An 8239-nucleotide genomic window follows, 5' to 3' on the forward strand; every position below is an offset into this window, starting at 1 on the left:
GTTTTTATTGGTTTCTTCATTCTTGTTAGTAGAACAAGTGTTTCTTTTGGGAGGCATTTTCTGTAAAGAATCAAACAACTTATTTAGCCCTTAAAACAAATCCTTTTTATGAAAAGATTTTTTTATAAAACAGAAATATCTCTTTTTGAAAACATTTTCAATCGTTGAACTAAGTAAATTGCATGCTTCTTTAAAAAATGTAAGCAGTTAAGGGAAATAGGGTTCATGTTATTACAAGAGTTTTATAACTGGTGCAGTAAGATAAAATAGGTATGGTAAAGTGAATGACAATACGGGAAAAGAAAAAGTACTGGTATATATCAAAGTTTGATGGTACAAGCGTGAAACATTTTATTAAAGGCAAAGGTACAACAGGCCTATCCATTATTCAGCAAGTCTAGTTTATTGATATACCCACCAAAAGTCTGATAACACACATTACATACTATTGTACATATATCAACTGTCACATCATCTCCGTCGTCTAGCTTCAGGGATACTCTGGTCCATCAAGCCTCTCCAAATCTTCCAATACCTCTCTGGCCCATCCCATAAGAGCATCTGGGGCTACATACTCGCAAGTAGCTCCATGAAGTCTGGCCTCAAGTACTCTCCGGGTCACCTGAATTTCATTCCAAAGCTGCTTCACTTTCCTGTCAACATCTATAGTCCTGATAATGTGTTGTAGCTCCTGGATTTGCGGCAATAGGGCTTCTCGCTTTAAAAGAAGAGCCTCATACTTATAGTATGGAACAAGGTGTGGAGTAAAATGGAAAGATTCATCCGCAACCGAATATCCAGTAGAATCAGAATCAGCAGGTGGGGGTCCTCGAATAGGTGGTCTCACACCAGGATGTGGAATAGCTCGTAGTGGTGCAACCGTCGCAACATGTATTATAGCCGACACTGGTGGAAGAGTAGGGCATGGATCAGATGATGGTCTTCTGACTGAAGGCTCCGAGTGATCAGATGATATTAAAATAAAGGAATCAACCATCGCTGCTATCTGAAAATCACGTTGCTAGATAAGAATCTCGAATCTCATCACGAACCATACTAAAACTTACTATTTAGTCGCACTCAACCTCTTGACATTCTATTTCTTTATTTTTCTAATACTAATCTTAACCCTCTACCCATTCCCAACAATCTAGGCTTGTGGCAGTGACTTTACACCTTAGCTCTGATGCCAAACCTGTAACGCCCTCCAAACCTGGGTCAGAAGTTTGGGGTCCACAACACACACACACACACACCATATTTAAACCTGTTTATGAATATAATAATATATATGCAATGACCTTACTTACCATTATCCACGGATCGAAGCAGTTTAAAGTATGCCCACAAGCCACAACCTTATTTATATTATGTTAGTCGCTAAACACGCACTAATAATACACGCAAGTATACGTGTTCGCAAGTAGTATAATATATAAATCAAATTTGCTCCCACAGAGACTATATTGGTTAACTAATTAATTCACGCACCTAAGTAACAATGTATGGTTATTATTCAATGCTAAGACGATAACAAAGTGAGGTTGTTTATAACTAAGAATTACACTAACTATTATAACTACGAGAATAAGATTGACTGAATTAATATATATGACAAACATGGGATTCTAACTTCATTCAATGGCCTTATTATTCTCAACCTTAGCATGCAATGGTGATGACACTAATCAGACAATACGAAACTGATAAACGCCAACTTTTGTTGCACGAGTACCATTCTCCCAGACATCCACAAAAGAGATAGAAGCTGAATAGGCACCAATTATATTGAGACCCTATATGTCTATAGAATTTAACAACATAATGGTTTAAACACAAGTTATCTATTTTGATTACACAGGGAAAGTAAGATGGTTAAAATTACCTATGAATCATGCATAACAATACATGAACCTCTGCTAGCATGACAAGTTCTAAATCCTTAAATTCATTTTCGCTTCATTAAGAATTAACACGCTATCTTATAAGTTCGTGACGCTCATAAGACGAATAAGCACAACCAATACTAGGATATCAATCAATCACTACATACTAAGGCATCAAAACAATTTAACTAAAGAAATCCATAAATAAATCCGCTAGAACCCCACGATAACGATTAACCCATGATCAGACTCATCATCAACGTGGGTTCCGATGAAAACATGATATGACAAATGTAGTCTTTATAACGAATAATAAAACCAAGTACAAAACCCAAGTAAGGGTCACATTTAAGAAAACTAGCATCCAAGTTACAACTTAAAGCAAAGAATCACAAGTATAAACAAGATCTTCTTCGCCTTCTTTGAATTGTACTAAAACGATCTTTTTACGGCTCTCCTTGTGCTCTGTCTTGATTACTTATTAAAAATGACTCAAAGTTATTTATATAGTAGCCCCAATCAGTATAGAACTCCAGAAAATCAGTCTTCTAATTGAAACAGGAAATCTGAAATCCTGACCTGGCGTGCGCGCGCACTTGATCAGCGCGGGCGTGTTGGCTTTCTGAAGTTTTGGTGCGGCCGCGCCCTTGATCAGCGCGGGCGTACTGGGCTTCTGCCAAAAATGACTTCTTTCTTTTTTTCTCTTGCAGATTCGAGCCGATCTTCGCGTGCTTTTATTCCAACACCACCTTGACACCAAATTAGCAACAAAACAATGCTAATTCACCTGAATCACAGATTAATACTTGAAATGCAAAAAGACTAGAAAACACTAGAAAACACATTAAAACACTTAACAACATGAGGACAAATGCATCAATTCAAAGCTTATTAGAGCATTAAAGTGTCATAAATTCCACTCAAAAATCTCAAGATCCCCTGGTAAATCACCATCCCCAAATCAATGTATTCACCCTGAAGAATACCCCATAGCAGATGAGCACGCTCCACAGTAATCTCATGCACAAGCGAAGATGGCATGATGTTAGCACAAATAAATGAGTTCCAAGCCAGTGCAAACCTGTTCATGCACGACGCAGGGAACGTGGAGTAATCTGAAGTGCCCCTCTTGAATTTGCAATGAGTCTCAGGCACACAGAGAGTAGCAACGATCATATCCAAATTAAAGTCTTCCGGAGTCTTATCGTTCCAAGTGTCCTGACCGGGTTTCCTCATGGGTTGCTCAATCACCCTCCTGATAGCATCAACACTATACTCGACAGTCATCCCCTCACCACCGTGAAGCCATTCTTCTCCGCATTAGCATTTGCATAGAACTCCCGCACAACAGTTATGGGCACAGCAGTAGGAGTGGGAGCCTCACAAAAAGGTACCCAACCCATCTCGAGAATCATCTCTAACAGCTTACCATCCTTCCCGGATGGCGAAAACCCCCGCTCCTTAGCAATAGGCTTCGAGAGAAGCCTTGTGTACTCCTCCTCAGCCTCAGGAGTAGAAAACATGAGCCTCACACCACCCGCAGATGAAGAATTGGTGGTGTTGCTGCTTACTTGTGTTCTTTGTCTCTTGGGTGCCATCCGGATTGAAGAAGAGAGAATAAAAGCTTAAGTTTTTAGAGAGAATTTGTGTTGAGGGTTTGTGAATTGGTGGAGAAGTTGTGTATAAGTGCATGTATTTATAGGTGGAGAGGTGTGAATTCTAAAAGGAAAAGAAGTGAGATTTGTTCGTGGGAATCGTGGTTGTGATTGGGAGAGGGAATTATGGGATGTGAAAGAGTAAAAATTGGGTTGGAATTGATTTTATGATTAAAAGTCCCGAAATTACCTTGTAAACTGCTGTAATTAATTTTTTTTCGAACAGGGACACGGTGCAGCCGCGCACTGAGACAGCGTGGGCACGCTCACCTTCTGTAAAACTGACGTGGGCGCGTGCTAGATCAGCACGGGCGCGCTTGACTACTGGAAAAATGGCGCGGCCGCGCGCTAGATCAGCGCGGGCGCGCCCAACTACTGTAGTTGGCCCTGAATTTTTTTCTTTTTCTGAATTTTTTGTGATTTTCTCCTTTCTTCTTGCTTCCTCTACCTACTATTTTCTATTGGAGTTCCAAACCTTGTGAATATCTGCTTGTGAAGAAAATTAAGCACCACTTTCGCATCGTTCGTTGGCAACACCTTAACTTCAACCCATTTCGACACGTAATCAACCGCCAACAAGATATACTGATTGTTACAAAATGAGACAAATGGTCCCATGAAGTCATTTCCCCAAACATCGAAGACCTCAACCTCGAGAAGCACATTAAGAGGCATCTCATCCCTCTTGGACATATTACCCATACATTGACATCGATCATATTTCAAAATGAACTGATGAACATCTTTAAACAAAGTTGGCCAAAAGAAACCTGCTTGAAGAACATGAGCTGCTGTCTTTTCTCCACCATAATGACCTCCATAAGCCGTTGAGTGGAAATCTCCCAAGATCCCCCCCCCCCCCATTTCGCTGTAAGGAATACATCTCCTGATGATTTGGTTAGCTCCTTGTCGAAAAAGAAACGGCTCATCCCACATATACCACTTCACTTCATGTAGAAACTTCTTCCTTTGAGCATAAGATAAGTCGGGAGGCATGATATTACTCACAAGGTAGTTCATAATGTCTGCATACCACGGTTCTTCTTCTTGCACTCCGAAAAGCTGCTCGTCGGGAAAAGATTCATTTATTAGTGTCTTATCCCATGAAGTAGCATTAGGATTCTCTAAGAACGAGAGATGATCAGCGACATGATTTTCAGTTCCCTTTCTGTCCTTGATCTCTAGTTCAAATTCTTGGAGAAAAAGAACCCATCTAATCAATCTAGGCTTCGAGTCCTTCTTCGAGACTAGATATCGAATTGCAGCGTGATCAGTAAAAACTGTCACCTTAGTCCCAAGTAGATAAGATCAAAATTTCTCAAAACCATAGACAATAGCCAAAAGCTCTTTCTCCGTAGTAGTATAATTCAGTTGAGCACCATTTAGGGTCTTACTAGCGTAGCAGACCACATGAAATATATTGTTCTTCCTCTGCCCAAGAACTGCTTCAACTGCATAGTCACTTGCATCGCACATCATCTCAAAAGTTTCATTCCAATCAGGTGCAGTTATGACCGGTGCTGTGATTAAACTCTTCTTCAATGTCTCAAAAGCTGCAAGGCAATAATCATCAAACTTGAAAGGGACATCTTTCTCTACCAAACTGCACAATAGCTTTGAAATTTTCGAGAAGTCTTTGATGAAACGCTTGTAGAAACCCGCATGACCAAGAAAATTGCGAATTCTCTTAACAGAAATAGGTGGAGGGAGATTCAATGACCCCCACCTTAGTCTTATCCACCTCAAGACCCTTATTAAAAACCTTGTGCCCAAGAATTATGCCCTGTCGAACCATGAAGTGACATTTCTCCCAATTGAGAACTAGATTGGTCTCAACGCACCTCTTGAGAACGTGTCCAAGATTTTGCATGCATTCATCAAAAGAATCACCAAAGACTGAGAAGTCGTCCATGAACACTTCCACACTTTGGCCAATCATGTCAAAAAAGATGGCCATCATACATCTCTGAAACGTGGCTGGTGCTCCACACATACCAAAAAAAACTCATCTGAAGACGAAAGTACCAAATGGACAAGTGAAGGTAATTTTATCCTGATCTTCTAGAGCGATACAAATCAAATTGTAACCCGAATAACCATCCAGAAGACAATAGTACTAATGACCAGCCAACCTGTCGAGCATCTGATCAATGAAGGGCAAAGGGAAGTGATCCTTCCTAGTGGCCTTATTCAACTTTCTGTAGTCCATGCAAACTCTCCACCCCGTGACTGTTCTTGTAGGAATAAGCTCATTCTTCTCATTTGCTACCACAGTAATACCACCTTTCTTTGGCATATAATTAACCTGGCTTACCCAAGAGCTGTTAGAAATAGGGTAGATGATCTCCGCATCTAGCCACTTAAGAATTTCCTTCTTCACGACCTTCTTCATGATTGGATTGAGTCTTCTTTGCTGCTCGACCGTAGGCTTGCTACCTTCCTCTAGCAGAATTTTATGCATGCAATACGAAAGGCTGATTCCCTTGATATCCGCTATAGTCCATCCAATTGCCGATTTGAACTCTCTCAGAATCCTCAAAAGCTTTTCCTCATCACTACCTGAAAGGTCAGATGCAATAATAACAGGCAGAGTAGATGCATCACCTAAAAACGCATACCTCAAATACTTAGATAAAGGCTTAAGCTCAAGAGTGGGAGCTTCCTCAATAGATTGCTTGAGGCGTTTAGGAGCTTTGTTCAATTCCTCCATTCCAAGAGATTCAAAAGGCATATCATTCTTCCTCTTTTAGGGAGAAGCATTCAAATACTGCAGTTGTTCTTCACCTTCATCATCTTCACTATCCGAATTCCCCAACAAGGCTTTTTCTAAGGCATCGGACCTTAGCAATTGATCAACTTCCGATGTGACCACCGAATCGACCAACTCTATTTTTAAGCACTCCTCGTTATCAGTAGGGAATTTTATAGCATTGAACACATTATAGGTAACATCCTGATCCAGAACTCGCATCGTGAGCTCGCCCTTCTACACATCTATCAAGGTTCGGCCAGTTGCTAAAAATGGTCTCCCCAAGATAATGGGAATCTTCTTATCCTCCTCGAAGTCAAGAATGATGAAATCAGCAGGGAAGATGAGTTTATCAACTTTGACCAAGACATCCTCCACAATACCTCGCGGATATATAATAGATCGGTCGGCCAACTACAAGGTCATAAAATTGGTTTGGGATCAGGTAAGTCCAACTGCTTGAAAATTGACAAAGGCATCAGATTGATGCTAGCTCCCAAGTCACATAAGCATCTGTCAAAAGACACTTTTCCTATAGTACATGGAATAGTGAAGCTTCCTGGATCTTTAAGCTTCGGAGGCAACTTCTGTTGCAACACATCACTATATTCCTCCGTCAGAGCTACAGTCTCTAAATCATCTAGATCTGTGGAGGAAAATGTTGTGGAGGATAGATTTGTTTCTCCCCTGTATTACCTTCAGGAGGAGTGTGCTCAATAGTAGTCTTCCTAGGTTCCACTTCTTCATCCTGCTGCTCTACTTCTTTCTTAGCCCCGGCTTCTTCAGTCAACTCTTGAGTTCGTTCAACATTCACAACTTTTCTAGACCTCAAAGTGATTGCCTTAACCTGCTCCTTAGCTTCCCTCTTTCCTGGCACTTCAGTATCACTAGATAGTATACCAGGCTGACGATTTAGCAAGGCATTGGCAATTCGTCCAATTTGATTTTCCAAGGTCTTGATAGAAATAGCTTGACTCTTGCACATGAGCTTCAACTCCTCTAATTCAGATTTTTTATTGGCTTGTTGTAGGTGGAGTTATTGTCTTGGTGCATACTGCGGTTGCTGAAAACCAGGGGGGTTGTACTGCTTAGCTGGATATTGCTGATAAGGCCGTTGAACCGCATTCTGAGCATTGCTCCAGCTGAAATTTGGATGATTACGGTTGTTGGGATGATAGGTAGCTGGCACAGGTTGCTGCGATCGCTGGAAGTTGCTCACAAACTGAGTTGATTCACTAGAAATTCCGCACTGATCATTCTCGTGGGCTTCAGCATATATCTTGCAGACACTCGCGATTTGATTAACTCCATAATTAGCCAAGGTGTCCACCTTCATCGTCAAAGCCTTAAGTTGGGCAGCGATAGCAGTTGCTGCATCCAACTCCAGAATTCCTGTGACTTTTCCCTGAGCCAGCCTCTAGGAAGGATTCCGGTACTCATTAGCAGCCATCAGTTCAATAAGTTCATAAGCTTCATTATAGCTTTTAGCCCAGAAGGCTCCTCCCGATGCAACATCAAGCACGGGTCCAGAAGTAGGACATAATCTATTATAGAAACAGTTGATAATCATCCAATCAGGCATGCCATGGTGTGGGCACTTCCTTAGCATCTCCTTATATCGATCCGAAGCCTCACACAGAGATTCTCCAGTTTGTTGAGCAAACTGAGTAAGAGCATTCCTGATTGCAGCAGTCTTCGCCATGGGGAAGAATTTAGTGAGAAACTTTTGAGCAAGATCTTCCCAAGTGGTGATAGACCCTACTGGTAGAGAGTGTAACCAACACTTAGCCTTGTCCCTCATAGAGAATGGGAAGAGACGTAGCTTGATAGCATCTTCAGTCACATCATTGAACTTGAAAGTGTTGTAGATCTCGATGAAATCCCTGATGTGCATGTTGGGGTCTTCAGTAGGAGAACCCCCAAATTGAACTGAGTTCTGTATCATCTGG

The 8239-nt window shown here is 41.2% G+C and overlaps 1 non-coding gene across 1 annotated transcript; it reads left to right on the forward strand.

The window, feature by feature from the left end:
* Positions 1-7870: 7870 nt before the first annotated feature.
* Positions 7871-7977, forward strand: LOC141682037 (small nucleolar RNA R71). Its single transcript, XR_012559447.1, has one exon. It is a non-coding gene; the product is annotated as a small nucleolar RNA R71 (small nucleolar RNA).
* Positions 7978-8239: the final 262 nt, after the last annotated feature.

Source organism: Apium graveolens, chromosome 1 (assembly GCF_009905375.1).
Source record: "Apium graveolens cultivar Ventura chromosome 1, ASM990537v1, whole genome shotgun sequence".
Classification (NCBI taxonomy): domain Eukaryota; kingdom Viridiplantae; phylum Streptophyta; class Magnoliopsida; order Apiales; family Apiaceae; genus Apium; species Apium graveolens.